This window comes from Theropithecus gelada, unplaced genomic scaffold, assembly GCF_003255815.1.
Source record: "Theropithecus gelada isolate Dixy unplaced genomic scaffold, Tgel_1.0 HiC_scaffold_15884, whole genome shotgun sequence".
Classification (NCBI taxonomy): Eukaryota; Metazoa; Chordata; class Mammalia; order Primates; family Cercopithecidae; genus Theropithecus; species Theropithecus gelada.
This window is the reverse complement of record NW_020257641.1, coordinates 4,691,028-4,708,072: the sequence shown is the minus strand read 5'-3', so window position 1 is coordinate 4,708,072 and position 17,045 is coordinate 4,691,028. Positions and strand designations below refer to the sequence as shown.

Here is a 17,045-nt window from a genome sequence, read left to right as displayed (position 1 = left end):
GCCTGGGTGACAGAGCAAGACTCCATCCCAGAAACAAAAAAATATATATGGATGAACCTGGAGGACATTATGCTAAGTGAAATAAGCCAGACACAGAAAGACCAATACTGCATGGTCTCATTTACACGTGGAACCTAAAAAAATTGAACTCATTGAAGCAGAGAGTAGAATGCTGGTTGCTTAGGGCTTAGGGGTCACCGATGGGGTGACATCAGTCAGAGGTACAAGCTTTTAGCTATAAGTGAAGTTCTAGAGATCTAATATACAGAATGGGGATTATAGCTGACAGTACTGTATTATACACTTGAAAATTGCTAAGAGTAGATTGTAAGCATTCTCACCCAAAAAAATGATAAGCATGTGAGGTGATAGATATGTTACTTAGCTTGATTTAATCATTTCACAATGTATACATATGTGAAAACATCACATTGTACACCCTAAATATATATGATTTTTATTTTTAGTCAGTTACACTGCAATAAACTTGGGGGGTGGGGAGAAATATTGTTCTGCTGTTTAAAGAGACCTACGAATACATAGCCTAGTCATGGGACCACCTGAGTTTTTATCTAAGACATGGAGAGAAACTCTTCCCTGGCAACATTGGAAGAGACAGTGGGAAGTAAAATGAAGTTGTATTCTGATTATAGCCCTCTAGTCATGCTTACTCAACACACTGGTTACATAAAATATGGACACCCATGCTATGGACAACCAGGCAATGCTTAAAAAGAATGAGTACTAACATACAGTCTCCAAGACATAATATTGTGGGGGGGGGTGGGAGGAAGCTACTTACAAAACAATTCTCAAAGCATAATTGCATTTATGTAAAAAAAAAAACTATACAAACATCTGTGTGCGTGTCTGTGCATATACATGTGTGTGAGACAGAACAGAATTCACTCCCTTCCATCCCCTTTGCTCAATCCCATCCTCACCCCTAATGGGAAAGGGGCTTTTAGTTCAGTAGCACACCAAAGGCAGCCAGTAGAGCAGGAGACATTGCCCGGCACGTAGGTGCTTTTCCCCAAAGGATGTACAGGACGTGACCTATGATGACCATCCAAGGATGGGACCGGGAATGTGTCTTCCAGCCTTGCCCCTAGAGTCTGTGGCAGATGGACAGGAGCCTGACTGAAGAGTAGACAAGGAAGGAAAAAGCGTAGTGAGGCTTAAGAGCACTCCTCCCGTTTGGCTGGGCTAAAAGACACCCCATAGGGAACGTTAGGAAGTATTTTGTATCATTCTCTGAACTTGGAATACTTTAGTTAATAGCAATAAGGGGTCCTTCAGGTAAGAGATGACAGGCACACCCCTTCAGACACTGGGGACAAAAAAATAGCCTTCAGATGAGGATGTTTCAGAAGAGGTGGCAGGATGCCCACTCCTCTACTAAGGGTGATGGCAGCAGGGCAGGCGGTTGGGGGCTGGTGAGGGCAGAGAGGCTGTAGGAGGAATACAAAGGGGCATTTTCACCTTCCACTCTCGTTTTGAGGTGTTCTCATGTTTATAGCAAATGTGATCATCTGTTGGTTGTGTCATTTTATTGCATAGTACATTTGAATCAATAAATTGGACCACACAGGGTCCTTCCCTGGCCCTGTTATGGCCGTTGGAGACTGAGCTCTTGGGGCTCTTCTAGCAGAATCAGACTAATATTTGCATGTATCTCTGAGTTCACAGCTGCACTCCTTCCAGCAGACTGTGTCTGCACTGGGAAGAAGCCTAACTTTACAGTCACTTGGACATTGCTGTGCAGTGTCTTCATAGCAAAGGGCATTCACACTGGAGATCCCTGCACAAAGCCAAGGTGCGACCACCATCCCCACGTTGAATTTGGCCCTCTCGGAACATCCTGGGCCCATTTTCAAAACCAGACAGCGTTAAAGACTACAGGAAAGCCTCTGGGAAAGCCACTCCCTCTTGCCCTGGAGTTTTCACATCAATAAGTAAATGCTGCTGGAATTGAAAGGCCTTCCCTGGTGAGGGCACCACTCTGCCTTCCCAGTTAACATATTATGGATTCCATACATCTGGCTGCCGAATGAATTCCAGAGCACTGAGTGCCAGCACTGAGTGGCAAGCCATTCAATTTCTTTGATTAAATTCCATTTTTAAAGTCCTATATCTAAGAGGAACACTGGGGACTGCTCTAAATTATATTAATTTTTAAAATCATATAGGTAGTCAAGGGTAGAATTTAAAGATCATTCAAGTCATAAGGGATTATTAGAATAGTGCAGCCACTGTGAAAAACAGTCTGACAGTTCCGCTGAAAGTTAAATATATGGTTACCTTATGACCCAGCAGTTCCACTCGTAGGTATATCACCAAAGGAAATGAAAAGAAGTGTTCACACAAAAACCTGTAACTGAATGTTCATAGCAGCATTATCCATATTAGCCAAAAAGTGGAAACCACCCAAACGCCCATCGTCTGATGAATGGACAAGCAAAAATATGGCTTAACCACAGAGTGGAATAGTATTTAACCATAAAAATGAATGAAGTTCTGACACATGCTACAACATGGATGAAGCTTGAAAACACTATTCTAAGTGAAAGAAGACAGTCAGAAAAGGCCATATATTATATGATTCCACTTATATAAAATATCCAGAACAGGCAAATCATAGACACAGGGATTACATTGATTTAGGATTGCCTCCGACTAGGTAGTGAGTGGAGGGCTAGGAGATGATATTCAAAAATGGACTATGGTGATAGTTGCACACCCCGAGAATCTACTAAAAACCATTGAACTGAGTGATTTAAATGTAGAATTGGTATGGCATGAGAATTATATCTCAATAAAGTTGCTATTAAAAAAGAGAGAGAGAGATCTTTAGGTAAGGTCCAACTGACCTGCACTCTGGTCTCAAGATAATTTTCCCTAGATATCAGCTAGAATAAAACCCAAGAGTCTGTCATTCAATTTGTCCATTTATTGGACAAGTATATGTTAGGCTGTCACCTGAGTGCCTGGCACTGTTTTGGTGCTGAGAATGCTGCAATGAACAAAACAGACAGACAGATCGTCCCATGGGGCATGTGCCCTCCTGAGAGAGACAGGCAATTATAATCAAGCAGATAGGACTACGTCAGCTGGTGATAAGCAACATGAGAAAACATAAACGAGGTCCAGGGGAGAGGAAAAAGAGGGGCAGCACTGCTAGTTCCCAGAGTAGTCAGGGAATTTCTCAGACAAGGAGGCATGTGAGCAGAGACGTGAAGGGAGTGCTTTCAGACCACAATGCTGCCAGTCTGACACCTCTGGAAGGAAAAGGGGAAGGAAGGAGGGCTGTGGAGGAAGAGGCACGGCAGCTGTGCAGGCCAGAGAACGTCTCAAGCAGAGTGATGGGGACACTCATGCAGAGATCTCCCCGTGGACAAGTCCCATTCCAAACAGAAATGGCCTGGCTGGCTCAGGACTGTCACCGCGCCGAGTGATTGGCAGGAGCAGCCCACAGAGTGGACCCAGCAGGAACACCCCGGCAAATGAAGGTGCAGTGCTGGGGCTGTCCACCAACCACCCTCATCACAGCAGGTGCTGTTGAAGGGAGATCTGATGCACAGCTCTGGGACAACCACACTGTCCCAAGGACTTTGACTTTTACCTTAAGTGGGATTAAGGTAAAAGTAGGACCATCCGGAGGTTTTAAGTGGAAGACTGACATGCTATGACTTGCATCATAAAAGAGTCCATCCGCTGCTAGATTCAGAATTAGACTGTCAGAGGGCAAGAATAGAGGCCACAACCCCAGTTAGGAAGAACTAGGGAGAGCAGAAGGGAGTTCAGACCATCATACCTTCAGGAGTAGTGTCCATTGTTAAAAATGGTCAAATTCTGGGTATGTGCCGAGAGGTAGATCTGATACTATTTGCTGATGGATCATGAGGGATGGTGAGCACAAAGAAAATATTAAGGATGACTCTAAAACGTGGGGCCTCACCAATTAGAAACATAGAGATGCTATTTTCTGGAAGGAGGGGCAGGACTGGGACTGAGTGTTAGAAATCGGGAGCTGGATTTAGGACATTTCATCTCTGGGAAGCCTGTTAGGGGTCAAGGTAGAGTCATGGAGCAGGTAGCTGCTGTGAGAATATGCATTCAAAAGAGATCACTGGTTGCAGGTCCAGATTGGGCAGTCGCCAGCCTTTGAATGGTCTTTGAAACCATGAGACCCAATAAGACCACCTAGGGAATAAATGCAAATACAGAAAAGAAGTGATCGGAAGATGGATCTGGGGACCTTCAGCATTTAGAAGTTAGAAAGGTGGACAAGAATCAGCAATGGCAACTGAGAAGGAGCTGGCAGGAGTGTAGGAGACAGCCGAGAAAGAAACCCCCGGAAACCAAGTGAGGAAAGAATCTGAGGAGTGAGGCACTGTGCAAAAGCAGCTGATAGGCCAGGTAAGGTGAAGACTCAGAACCGACCCATAAAGGCCACCCAACAAGAACAGTCCCAGCGGAGTGTAAGGACAAGCTCATGACGCAGGTGCATTCAAGAGAGGAGTGGAGGCGGTGGGAATCCAAAGAGGCATGTGGGCTCACAGGACGTTCTCTTTACTAGGCGATTTTGCACAATGAGGGTATCCAGACAGATGTGGTCCAGTACAAAAGGGGAATTGTTGGAGCAAAGTTGTTGGCGCATGAGTTTCCTATTGCTGCTGGAATGAGTCACCACAAATTGTACCTTAAAACAACATAAATTTATACCCTTACATTTCCAGAAGTCAGAAGTCCAAAATGGGTCTTCCGAGGCTGAAACCAAGATACTGACCAGGCTGTGTTCCTTCTAGAGGCTCTAGGGGAGAATGTGTTTCTCACCTTTTCCAGCTTCTAAAGGCCAACGCATTTCTTCTTCCATCTTCAAGTCCAGGAGCACAGCATCTTCAAATCTTTCTCTGACTCTGAACTTCTGCTTCCCTCTTCCATCTTTTAAGGACCCTTGTGATTATCCAGAATAACTCCCCATCTGAAAGTTTTCAATCACATTTGCAAAGTCCCCTTTTCCACGTAAAGTAATATATTCACAGGTTCTGGGGACTGGGATGTGGACATCTCTGGGGGCCATTTATTCTGCGTACCACGTTGGTAGGAAGCAGGGGATGTGGTCTACGGTGCATGTAGGTATGGTCCTCACTCAAAGCACAGTTAGTTCATCTTTAATAACCACAGTAAAAGGAGAAGAAATGATGCAGGTGCAGGTAAGGGTGACACAAAGAGCAATCACCCCTCCCACTGGCCGAGGAAGAGCATGTTTTATAAAAACTTGAATGGCGAAAACACTAATGGTGATGACAATGTTGATGGTGGTGGTGATGACAATGTTGATGGTGGTGGTGATGGATGAGGTGGTGTGGTGGTGACGGTGACAACGGTAATGGTGACTACCATGCTAGCTACAATGTATCTTGCATTTACCAAATATTAAGCGCTTTTATGCTTTACCTCTAATCCTCATAATCCCCACTCTGGAAAGAAGATAGCTGAAGCTACGTGAGGTTAAGTAATATTAATCACTGGCAAGTCCGGTACAGGAACTCAGTTGCCAGCTAAGAGGGGGTGGGGTAAATTCAGTTTCCCAGACCAAACTCAATATCCTTTGTTTCTCCCCATTCTCTCTCTCTCTCTCTCTTCCTCCCTCCCTCCACAGTCTGCTTCCATTCCTCTAAGGAGTGTTTGTTCATTAACTCTGATTGGAAAAGCAGCAGCTTCCCCTGGTATCTGTTTGTGGAGGGCAGTGAAAACTTTAGTTTGCTCCTGCCCTTATATTGAGGCGTCTGAAATAAATTAATATAGATATGAAACTTCTTCAGAAACATATCTTAAAGCGTACAAAGAACCTGAGTGTCCCAGGCAGTGGGAACTTTTTCCAAGCCCTATGTTTCCGTAGGAAACATCCTGAGATGTTCTCAAGTCAGGAGCTGCATGCCCAACCTGCTCCAACATTTATGAGCCCCGAGACTTCTGGGCTCCGGTTTCCTTCTCTGTAGAATGCCGACTCTCATACCCACTCCCCAGCATTCTCATGCTGATGGACATAAATAGCTAATACTGTAGAGGGCTCCCTGTTTTGAAAGGTCTACTGTGTGCAAAGCCCTGCTCAAAGCACTTTACCTTCATTCATGTGCAGACTCCTCCTTGCCATCCGACATATAGGTGCTATTGACAGCCTCATCTTATTATACAAATGGGGAGCCCTGGGACTCCCTTCCAGATGGGTCACCAGAGTCCGGATTACTGAGCCCCAAGGAGAGGAAAGGAATCAGATGGTGGTGGCGAGGGAGGCGTGGTGGCAAGAGTGAGAGCGGAGGGACTTCTTTTAAAAGTTCAAGCCCTGCTTCTTTTACTTTAAACGGTCTGTGTGCAAAGAGAAAGCAAACGTAGAGCAACAGAAAGGAAATTAGTGGTTACCTGGAGCTGAGAACAGGATTAACTGTAAACAGACACAAGGGATCTTACTGGGAGGAATGAAAAATTTCCAAAGCTGGATTATAGTAATGGTTGCACAACTCAGGAACCTTACTAGAACTCATTGAATTATTCACTTAGAATGAGTGAATTTTATGGCATGTAAATTTTACCTTAATAAAGTTGGTTTATAAGAAAAAGTTTGCCTGAGATGAAAAAGCAAAATTTGGTTGGGGTGGGGAGTGTCTGCAGTTTTAAAACACGACTAAAAATTTTTCAACACTTCTCCCACTGAGAGGTGGAATTTGTGTCCCTCCCACGAATCTGGGCAGACGTATGAATGCATTGACCAAGAGAGGACGGTGGAAATGACACTAGTTGACTTTCACCTTGTTCACTGGGAACATTCTCATGGTGGGTAATTTTATGCGTCAATTTGACTGACAGTCAGGACCCAGAATAAACATTGTTTCCGGGTGTATCTGTGTGGATATTTCCATGAGATTAGTGTTTGAATCAGTGGGCTCAGTCAAGTAGACTGCCCTCGCGGAGGCAGATGAGCATCTTCAGGGCTGGAATAGAACCAAGGGTGGAGGAATTTGGGAATTTGAGCCTCTTTTTTTCTGCCTCACTGATGAGCTGGAGTCTCTCATCTCACCTTCTCTGACCTTCAAACTGGGAGTTACATCTGGGTTCCCTGGGTTCTCAGGCCTTTAGATTTGGAATGAATTATACCACTAGCTTTTCTGACAGCAGGTCATGGGACTTCTCAGCCTCCAAAATCCCAAATTCCTCATAATAAATATATTTTAAATAAATATATTTTTTTTATATAGTCATGCTTCGCTTAACGATAGGGATGTGTTCTGAGAAATGCATCGTTGGGCAATTTTGTCACTGTGTGAACATCGTACGGTGAGCTTACACTAACCTAAATGGCATTGCTTACTACACACCTAGGCTAAGATGGTCTAGCTGATTACTCCCAGGCTACAAACCTGTACAGCACATTAGTATACCCAATACCGCAAGCAACTATAACACAATGGTAAGTATTGCTGTTTCTAAACTTATCTAAATGTAGAAAATGTAGAGAAAAAATATGGTATAAAGATAAAAAATGGTCCACCTGTAGAGGGCACTTGCCATGAATGGATCTTGTAGGACTGGAAGTTGCTCTGGGTGAATCAATGAGTGAGTGATGAATGAATGTGAAAGCCTAGGACACTACCGTCCACTACTATAGACTGGGCACTGTACAATTAGGCTACTCTAAATTTATTTTAAAAGGATAAATTAACCTTAGCTTAATGTTACTTTTCACTTTGTAAACTTTTCAATTTTTTAGATATTTGACTCTTTTATAACAACTTAAAACACAAACACATTTACACCTGTACAAAAATATTTTCTTTCTTTATATCCTTATTCTTTTTTTTTTTTTTTTTTTTTTTTTTTTTGAGATGGAGTTTCGCTGTGTCGCCCAGGCTGGAGTGCAATGGTGCGATCTCGCCTCACCGCAAGCTCTGCCTCCTCCCAGGTTCACGTCATTCTCCTGCCTCAGCCTCCAGAGTAGCTGGGACTACAGGCGCCCGCCACCATGCCTGGCTAATGTTTTGTTTTTTGTTTTTTGTTTTTTTTGTATTTTTAGTAGAGACAGGATTTCACTGTGTTAGCCAGGATGGTCTCAATCTCCTGACCTTGTGATCTGCCCACCTCAGCCTCCCAAAGTGCTGGGATTACAGGCATGAGCCACCGTGCCCAGCCAACAATGCCTTCTTATGAATACCTCCTGAGGGACCTGCCTAAGGCTGTTTTATAGTTAACTTTTTTTTATAAGTAGTAGGAGTACACTGTAAAATAGCAATTTAAAACACAGTATAGTAAATACAGAAAGCAGTAACATAGTCATTTATTATCATTATCAAACATTATGTTCTGTACATAATTGTATTGCTAGACTTTTATATGACAGGCAGTGCAGTAAGCGTTTACTTCAGTGCCTCCATAAACACATGAGTAATGCGCTGTGCTATGATGTTATGATGGGTATGGCGTCACTGGGTGATAGAAATTTTTCAGCTCCATTATAACCTTAAGGGACCACTGTCACATACATGGTCCATCATTGAACAAAATGTCCTTAGGCGACATATGAGTGTATGTGCATATATATGTTCTGCTTCTCTGCAGAACTCTGACTACTACAACCCCTCTGTTAAAAAGGAGTTGTAGGCTGGGTGCTGTGGCTCACGCCTGTAATCCCAGCACTTTGGGAGGCCGAGGTGGGCGGATCACAAGGTCAGGAGATCGAGACCATCCTGGCTAACAAGGTGAAACCCCATCTCTACTAAAAATACAAAAAATTAGCCGGGCATGGTGGCGGCGCCTGTAGTCCCAGCTACTCGGGAGGCTGAGGCAGGAGAATGGCGTGAACCCAGGAGGCGGAGCTTGCAGTGAGCTGAGATCCGGCCACTGCACTCCAGCCTGGGCGACAGAGCGAGACTCCGTCTCAAAAAAAAAAAAAAAAAAAGGAGTTGTAAAAAGATGTAAAAAGTCCAACTACCCTGGTGCCATGAGGAAGTCAGGCAGCTCAGAGAGTCCATGTGTCAAAGAAGTGAAGAAGCCTCTGGATGATTTCAGACCCCAGTCATTTGAGTCTTCCCAGTTGAGGTGCAAGACATCATGGAGCAAAGACAAGCAGTCCTGGCAGTGCTTTCTTTAAGCTCCGGACCTGCAGAATCTGAGAGCATAATAAAGCAGCAATGGCTCTACATCACCAGGTTTGGGATTTTTGTTGCACAGCAACAGTAACTGGTGTGGAATCCTGATTCGTATGCAACAACGAGGAAGGGCCCCCAGGTAGGGGAGAACAATTGTTCTGAGAGATGGGAGATGGCTGATCACAGACGATCCACTGGCACAACATTCTTTTCCCAAATACCTCCTCCCACATGTAGCCCCCTCAGCACGAACTTATAAAACTTCCTTCCAGCCCCTGCCTCTTGGCAGACAGCCCCTTCTCTGCTGTACTGCCCATTGCACTCTTGTAACATATTTTCATACTGTCTCTAATAAACCTGCCTTTTTTTTTTTTTTACCTACAACTGTCTTGGTAAATTATTTTACCACCCACGATGCCAGCCCTAGCCAGTCACACCTGCAACAACTGGAGCATCAGGTCACTGCAATTCAATTTGAAGGCCCTCCTTTGTAGCATACAGCTGTTAATAAAGTAGCAACAGCAGTGCTGCAGAGGCAGCTGACTAAGCACTCGCAGCTGAGCCTGAGTTCATCACAAACAGCTGAAGATAGAACTCCTGTACTGCCTGTTCCCTGGGCGGGCACCAGCGCCTCTTATCACAGAAGGCTATGTCTATACTTGCCACTCAACTTTATCGTAAGCCATTGAAGACATCAGCCACGCCCTGCAAGTTGATGAGCATCTCTACCTCCTTCCCTACCTAAATCTTCTTTGCTGCAATCAGAATGAAACAGTCAGCCACACAATGAAGGGCCTCTGGGTCATCGTTTTGCAGCAACTGCTGAATACCAAGGACTGAGACAGAGAGATGAAAAAGAAGTGGTGGTCCTTGACTTGACGAGTTCCTAGTCTAGTGGGAAGGACATATAGATCCCCTTGAAGCTCACTCTCATTTAGACTAGCTACAAGCTACCCGGGTCCACTTCACCCACCTCCAGGCTTCGGGATGGAGAGAAATAAAACAGGCCCACCTGGACACAAGTAGTACTAAAAATAATTGGTGTTTGCTTTCACCAAGTTCAGGAAGAAGAGCTACAAAACCACGGATCTATCTTCTATGTTTTTATTCCTAACAAATCCATCCCAAGTAGGTGAAGAACCTCTTTTTCTTCCTCATTCTAAAGTTCCAGCTGTCTCTAGGTTCATAGAGCCCCTCTCTGTCTCACCCCCCAGATCTGGTGAACACACTCATGTTTGTGAGTTTATAATTCTCAATTGTTTCCCCCATCAGCCACAACCTCCTAAAACTGAAGCAGCTTCCTGCTTGCCACCTGAACTCAGATCACTGACTTTCAGCTCTCCTCCCTTGATCATTCTCGTTTTTATGCTGGATGTTACAGACCCTGTCAATATCAGAAATGAGGAATGCCGCCTCAGATGGAAGACACACACACTCATAGTCCTGTAAGCACACAGTCAGCCAAAGAAGCTCCAGGACGGCTGAGATGAGAATAGCCCTGCATTTGAAGCAGAGTCTGGAGTCAATTCTAACCAGGTCCTCTGCAAACCCCGGCAGCACAGATAACAACACTGCTGACACTCAGGCAGGCTTCGTGCCTTTTCCTTTGGTCTGGCATTCAGTATATCTTCCCGCTGTAATTAGATCACTGGAGATTTGGCCAATGAAAATAAGATTTATTCTGGCCTCCTCTTCCTTCCCAGCTGCGCCTCGAGGACTCACGTTTGACTGCTTAATCCCCTGAATCAGGTCTCCCCTCTGGGCTCAGAGTGAGAAAGCAGGGTCAGAAGACATTCCCTTCTAAAGACAGCTCCTTCCTAAACCTTGTCAGTGATGCCTCCTGGCTCCAGAGGAAACATTGTTTTTTTTCCTATTTGGCTAAAATAAAAAAAAAAAAGATTCTAAATTTTTGTTTAATTTCTCTCCTGAAAGTATTTTTAAAAGGAAATTTTGGAAGAGTTCAGGAAAAGTTCAAGGGCTTACGAAATCTGTAATCCTGTGTTATTTCCTTTTGTCTCTTTGGTTTGCAGACTGAGTTGTTTGCCGACTTTGCTTCCCCCTACCTCCACCTCACCACCCCTGCCGGTAAACCTGTCATTTTTCACCCAGAGCAGCCACCCAACCCGGACTGGAGAGACCCCTGGGGCAGGGAGGGCTTCAAAGCACACCAGGCGCCCCTAGACCCACTGGCTTGTTCACCCTCTGTGCCTTGGTTTCCTCATCAGGAAGTGATGTCCACCTCATAGGGTTTTGAATGGACTAGATGAGATGGCAAGTGCCATGCCTGCACCAAACACATGCTCAATAAATGTTATCTGCCTCCCTCTCTCGTAGCTCCATCCCTCAACCATTTTTATTTTTATGGGGCTCTAAAGCTACAACCCAAGGAAGACTATGATGTCAAAGTCACCAAGGCGAAGACATTAAAGGCATAGAAATGTCTATTTGAGCAGGTGATTGTCACCTCAGATCCCCTCAAAGCTGTTTCTGCTCCTCCTGCGACCCTTGTTTTAAAGTCATATCCTACTCCCCTATCCCCCAACACCCCACCAGCCATACTTTCCATCTCACCACCACACCAGCGAGCTGCCATGGGTCAGAGAAACCGAAGGGGAGGAGGGGAGGAGGAGGAGGCAGAGGCATGTGGAGAGGTGTCTGGCAGCCGGTAAGACCCAGAGAGAGTAAAGGCGAGTTGGGGTTTTGGTGAGCTAGGAACCTTCTTGCACACGTTTCCAGTTAGAGTTATAACTTGACAGTGAAAACTAGAGAGGAACAATCAAGAAGGTGGATGGAGGTGGGCGCAGAAGCCGGCAAGAATACGAGGACCCATAAGAACGCACGTCCAGCTCGGGGAGGCAGTCTCTCCAGAAATAATTTCAAAAGTTCAGCTTTTAAAGAAAAGTGAACACAGGAGCTTAATGATACATAATTTATGAAGGGCAATTTTGTAATAGGCAGCAAAATTCTTTAAAAATGTATACACTTTTAGCTAGCCATTTCACTTCCCAGAACTTATTCTGAAGATTCCAGATTCCAAATGCAATGTGCGGACCTGGTTTCACTCCTGCTTCCAACAGACTAACTGTGAAAAGACATTTGTGAGGCCATGAAGGAAGTTTGAATTCTGGCTGGATATCTGATGATACTCAGGTTATTAATAACTTTTTATTAACTAAAGTCAATATTTTATTCAGATTGCCTTGGATTTTTAAATATATTTTTAATTTTATCTGATTTTATTGTTAGTTGTGGCAAAGTACACATAACATAAAATTTACCGTCTTAACCATTGCTAAGTGAACAGTTCAGTAGAGTTAACTACATTCACATTGTCGTGCAGTCATTACTACCACCCATTTTCTGAACACTTTGTTTTTTAAAATTTAAATGCGGCTGGGCACAGTGGCTCACGCCTATAATTTTGGGAGGCCGAGGTGGGTGGATCAGCGGAGATCAGGAGTTTGAGACCAGCCTGATCAACATGGTGAAACCCACCAGACCAATATGGTGAAACCCTATCTCTACTAAAGTTACGAAACTTAGCCAGGCATGGTGGTGCACCTGTAAACCCAGCTACTGGGGAGGCTGAGACAGGAGAATCGCTCGAATCCGGGAGGCGGAGGTTGCAGTTAGGTGAGATCTCGCCACTGCACTCCAGCCTGGGTGACAGAGTGAGACTCCATCTCGAAAAAAAAAAAAAAAAAAATTTAAACTTAATACCCACTAAATAATAGTTCTTCATCCCCTCTTCCCCGGTTACCTCTATTCCTTCTGACTCTAAATTTGACAACTCTAGGTACCTCATCTGAGTGAAATCATATAGCATTTGTCATTTCGTGATTGGCTTATTTCAGATAGCGTAATGTCCTCGAAGTTCATCCACATTGTAGCATGTGTCAGAATTTATTTCCCTTTTAAGGTTGAATAATATTTCATTGTATGTGTATACTACATTTTGTTTATCAATTCATTTGTTGATGGATACTTGGCTATTGTGAATAATGCTGTTATGAACATAAGTATACAAATTTCTCTTTGAGAAATTGCTTTCAAGTCTTTTGGGTAGAATTATTATTAGGTGTTTATTAGCAATTTATAATTTCAGTATGTATCTATAATTATAAATTCATTCAATCATATTATAAATTCATACTGAAGTATTTATGGTGAAAATACTATGAGATATTAGATTTGCATTAAATATAGCAGTAGTGGCAGAGTGTAAAATTAAACAAGACTGAAGATATTTTGATAATTATTGAAGCCAGAGAATGGATAAGTGAAAGTTCACCATCCTAGTCTCTACTTTTGTGTCTCCTTGAAATTTTTCATTTAAAAAAAGTTTAAGCCGGGCACAGTGGCTCATGCCTGTAATCCCAACACTTTGGGAGGCTGAGGCGGGCAGATCATCTGAGGTCAGGAGTTCCAGACAGCCTGGTCCAACATGGTGAAACCCTGTCTCTACTAAAAATACAAAAATTAGCTGGGCATGGTGGCAGGCGCCTGTAATCCCAGCTACTCAGGAGGCTGAGGCAGGAGAATCGCCTGAACCCAGAAGGCAGAGGTTGCAGTGAGCCGAGATTGCACCACTGCACTCCAGCCTGGGCGACAGAGCGAGACTCTGTCTCAAAAAAAAAAAAAAAAAAGTTTAAAAACAGTTGTAATAATGGGTGCAAAGATGTATATTCATAGCAAAATAAAAAACTCACTAAGTGTACAATAATGGGGGTTTTCTAAATAAATTATGATACATTTATATTATAGAACAGATATATTATCAAAGCGGCCTTTAAAAAACTGTTACTGAAATATATGTTACATACAGGGATAGATATTTATAATATATTGTGCAATCTTAAAAAGCAAGTTTATAAAAATTATGTTCAATGTGTCGCCACTTTTTTTTTTTTTTTTTTTTTTTGGAGAGAGGACCTCACTCTGTCACCCAGGCTCGATCATAGCTCACTGTTGCCTCAAACTCCTGGGCTCCAGTGGTCCTCCAACCTCAACCTCCTAAGTAGCTGGGACTGCCACCATGCCAGCTAATTTTTAGACTATTTTCGTAGAGGCCATGTCTCCCTGTAGGCTGGTCTCAAACTCCTGAGCTCTAGCGATCCCTCTGCCTTGGCCTCTCAAAGCACTGGGATTACAGGCACGAGCCACCAGACCTGGTTGTTTTTCCATTTTGTTTAAAAATTAACATAGATCTATACAGAAGGATGTAGCCAAAATGTCATCAGAGATTACTTTGGGGTAGCGGGATGAAGGGTAATCCTTTCCTTTGTCTATTGGCTTTTTCTAATTTTTCCACAATGAGAATGAATTACTTGTTCACTGAAAACAAAGATTGTTTTTTGTTTTATGTACCTTATCATTTTTTTTTGAAAAATTAGAAAAATGAGATGAAGTCTCGCTCTGCCGCCCAGGCTGGAGTGCAGTGGCCGGATCTCAGCTCACTGCAAGCTCCGCCTCCCGGGTTCACGCCATTCTCCTGCCTCAGCCTCCCGAGTAGCTGGGACTACAGGCGCCCGCCACCTCGCCCGGCTAGTTTTCTGTATTTTTTAGTAGAGACGGGGTTTCACCGTGTCGGCAGGATGGTCTCGATCTCCTGACCTCGTGATCCGCCCGTCTCGGCCTCCCAAAGTGCTGGGATTACAGGCTTGAGCCACCGCGCCCGGCCGTACCTTATCATTTTAATGAAAGATTGAAATAGACTATTACAACAATATTTGAGATTCCAAAGAGAACTTTCATTTTTAAAAGGCCTTTGTTGAAGCATTTGAGCTTTACCTCTCGTGAACTGAGGAAATATGGAGGTTTCCAGCATTTCTGTCAGCACACAATCATTCACGGCCACATTCTAGAAGCTTCGTTTCCACCTTTCCCTATAGAAGGTAATGCCCACTTCCCAGAAGGCCACCCCACCAGAACCACCACCGAGGGATTCAAAGCTCCAGAGTTCAAAAGTGATCAGAACCCACAATTAGCAGTCCATAGCTTGGCTTCCATGTTTGAAGAAGAGCAGACACCAGAAAATATAATTCCAAACAGAATATGATTGTCTCTATGAGGTAATAACTACAACCACCTCGGACTGAAGTTTTCTGTCCACAGTTTCTTTTAGTCCAATGCCTACATTCCCAATGCTGCTTATGGCATCACAGGTTTCAGAAATTAAACAATATATTTCTAACATTCCACAGTAATCATCACTTCCAAAAACTGCAATATGCATCTGCATGCTACACTGACATATGATACTTAAGTATTTCATCATATATCTACTCTTGGTCTCAAGTAACAGAATAAAAAACACTATACAGGACAAAACACCACAGAACTTTGTAATATCCCCTTCCCCAGTTGTTAGGAGGTAGCACTTTTTCTAAAAAGGAAGTGATGAAAAATCCAAAAGTTTTACATCCAGTGTTTGACGTCGCATTTCTGCTTTATCAGCTTCTGGCACCACCATATCCCGAAGCCACTCTGGTTTTCATATGTGAGTCTGAGTATGCGGAATGGCTGCCTGAGTCTTCATGAAGCGGCAGATAAGCGTGGCTACTCCACGTCCTGGAGCATAACAGAGGATAGGACAGGAGGGTAACGAGGATAGGATGGGAGGGTGACGGAGGATAGGATGGGAGGGTGACGGAGGACAGGATGGGAGGATGACGAGGATAGGATGGGAGGGTGATGGAGGATAGGATGGGAGGGTGATGGAGCACAGGATGGGAGGATGATGGAGGATAGGGTGGGAGGATGACGGAGCACAGGACGGGAGGGTGACGGAGGACAGGACGGGAGCGTGATGGAGGACAGGACGGGAGGGTGACAGAGGATAGGATGGGAGCGTGACGGAGGATAGGACAGGAGGGTGATGGAGGATAGGATGGGAGGGTGAGGAGGATAGGATGAGAGGATGATGGAGGAAAGGATGGGAGGTGCCATGAGCCTGAGAAGGGCATTGCTGCTCTATTGCGGCCAAACAAATATTCTAACATTCGTCCAGTTTCCAGGACCTCAACTTTCTTGCAAAAGTACTGCCAAAACCAGAAGTTGCACCACAACCAGGATTCTGCGGTCCTGTGAACTCAGACTTCGAGCCTGGGAAGGAGGTCCTGCTGAGTTGGTGAATCTCTGTTAACAGTAGGAGGATGGAGGACACTCAGAATACAGTGCAGCAGAACACTGACCACCACTGAGGAACAACTTATATACCACAAAGGCAAGAGCAAGGAGCACACGATGCTGATCAACCTGCCCACGCTGCGGGAATCTGGGGACCACTACTTACAGTGACCATTGAGAAAGGGGTAAAGCCGTGGTGTTTTCCAGACTCTCCCCATTTCTGCTCACCAAGTTCTGTAAAATCTAGATTATATTCCCAAACACAGGAACCTCTTAGTACATACTGGTCTTCAGAGGACTCATAGCCTTCACAGCTCACCAGGTTTTCCAAATTTGCATGCAGTATCTAAATCGATCTCACATTCCCATAGCAAGGTTCCAGCCCGGGGCAGGGCCTGCAATTGGCAGAAGCAAAAGCAGGTCAAAGAGTGGCCTTAGCTCTTGGTGAAGACAGCACACAGCTACCAGGCGCCCGCGGCCTGAGCTGGGCTGCACTGCAAGGCTGGGAGCTCCAACAGCGGCAAAGGGAAGGTCCTTCAAAAATATTTTAAGTGGCCGGGTACGGTGGCTCACGCCTGTAATCCCAGCACTTTGGGAGGCCGAGATGGGAGGATCACGAGATCAGGAGATAGAGACCATCCTGGCTAACACGGTGAAACCCCGTCTCTACTAAAAATATTTTTTAAAAAATTAGCCGGGCACGGTGGCGGGCGCCTGTAGTCCCAGCTACACGGGAGGCTGAGGCAGGAGAATGGCGTGAACCTGGGAGGC

General features: G+C 44.5%; 1 pseudogene; it reads right to left on the bottom strand.

The window, feature by feature from the left end:
- Positions 1–15,639: 15,639 nt before the first annotated feature.
- LOC112617181 overlaps positions 15,640–17,045 on the bottom strand; it is a 26,043-nt pseudogene continuing 24,637 nt past the window's right edge.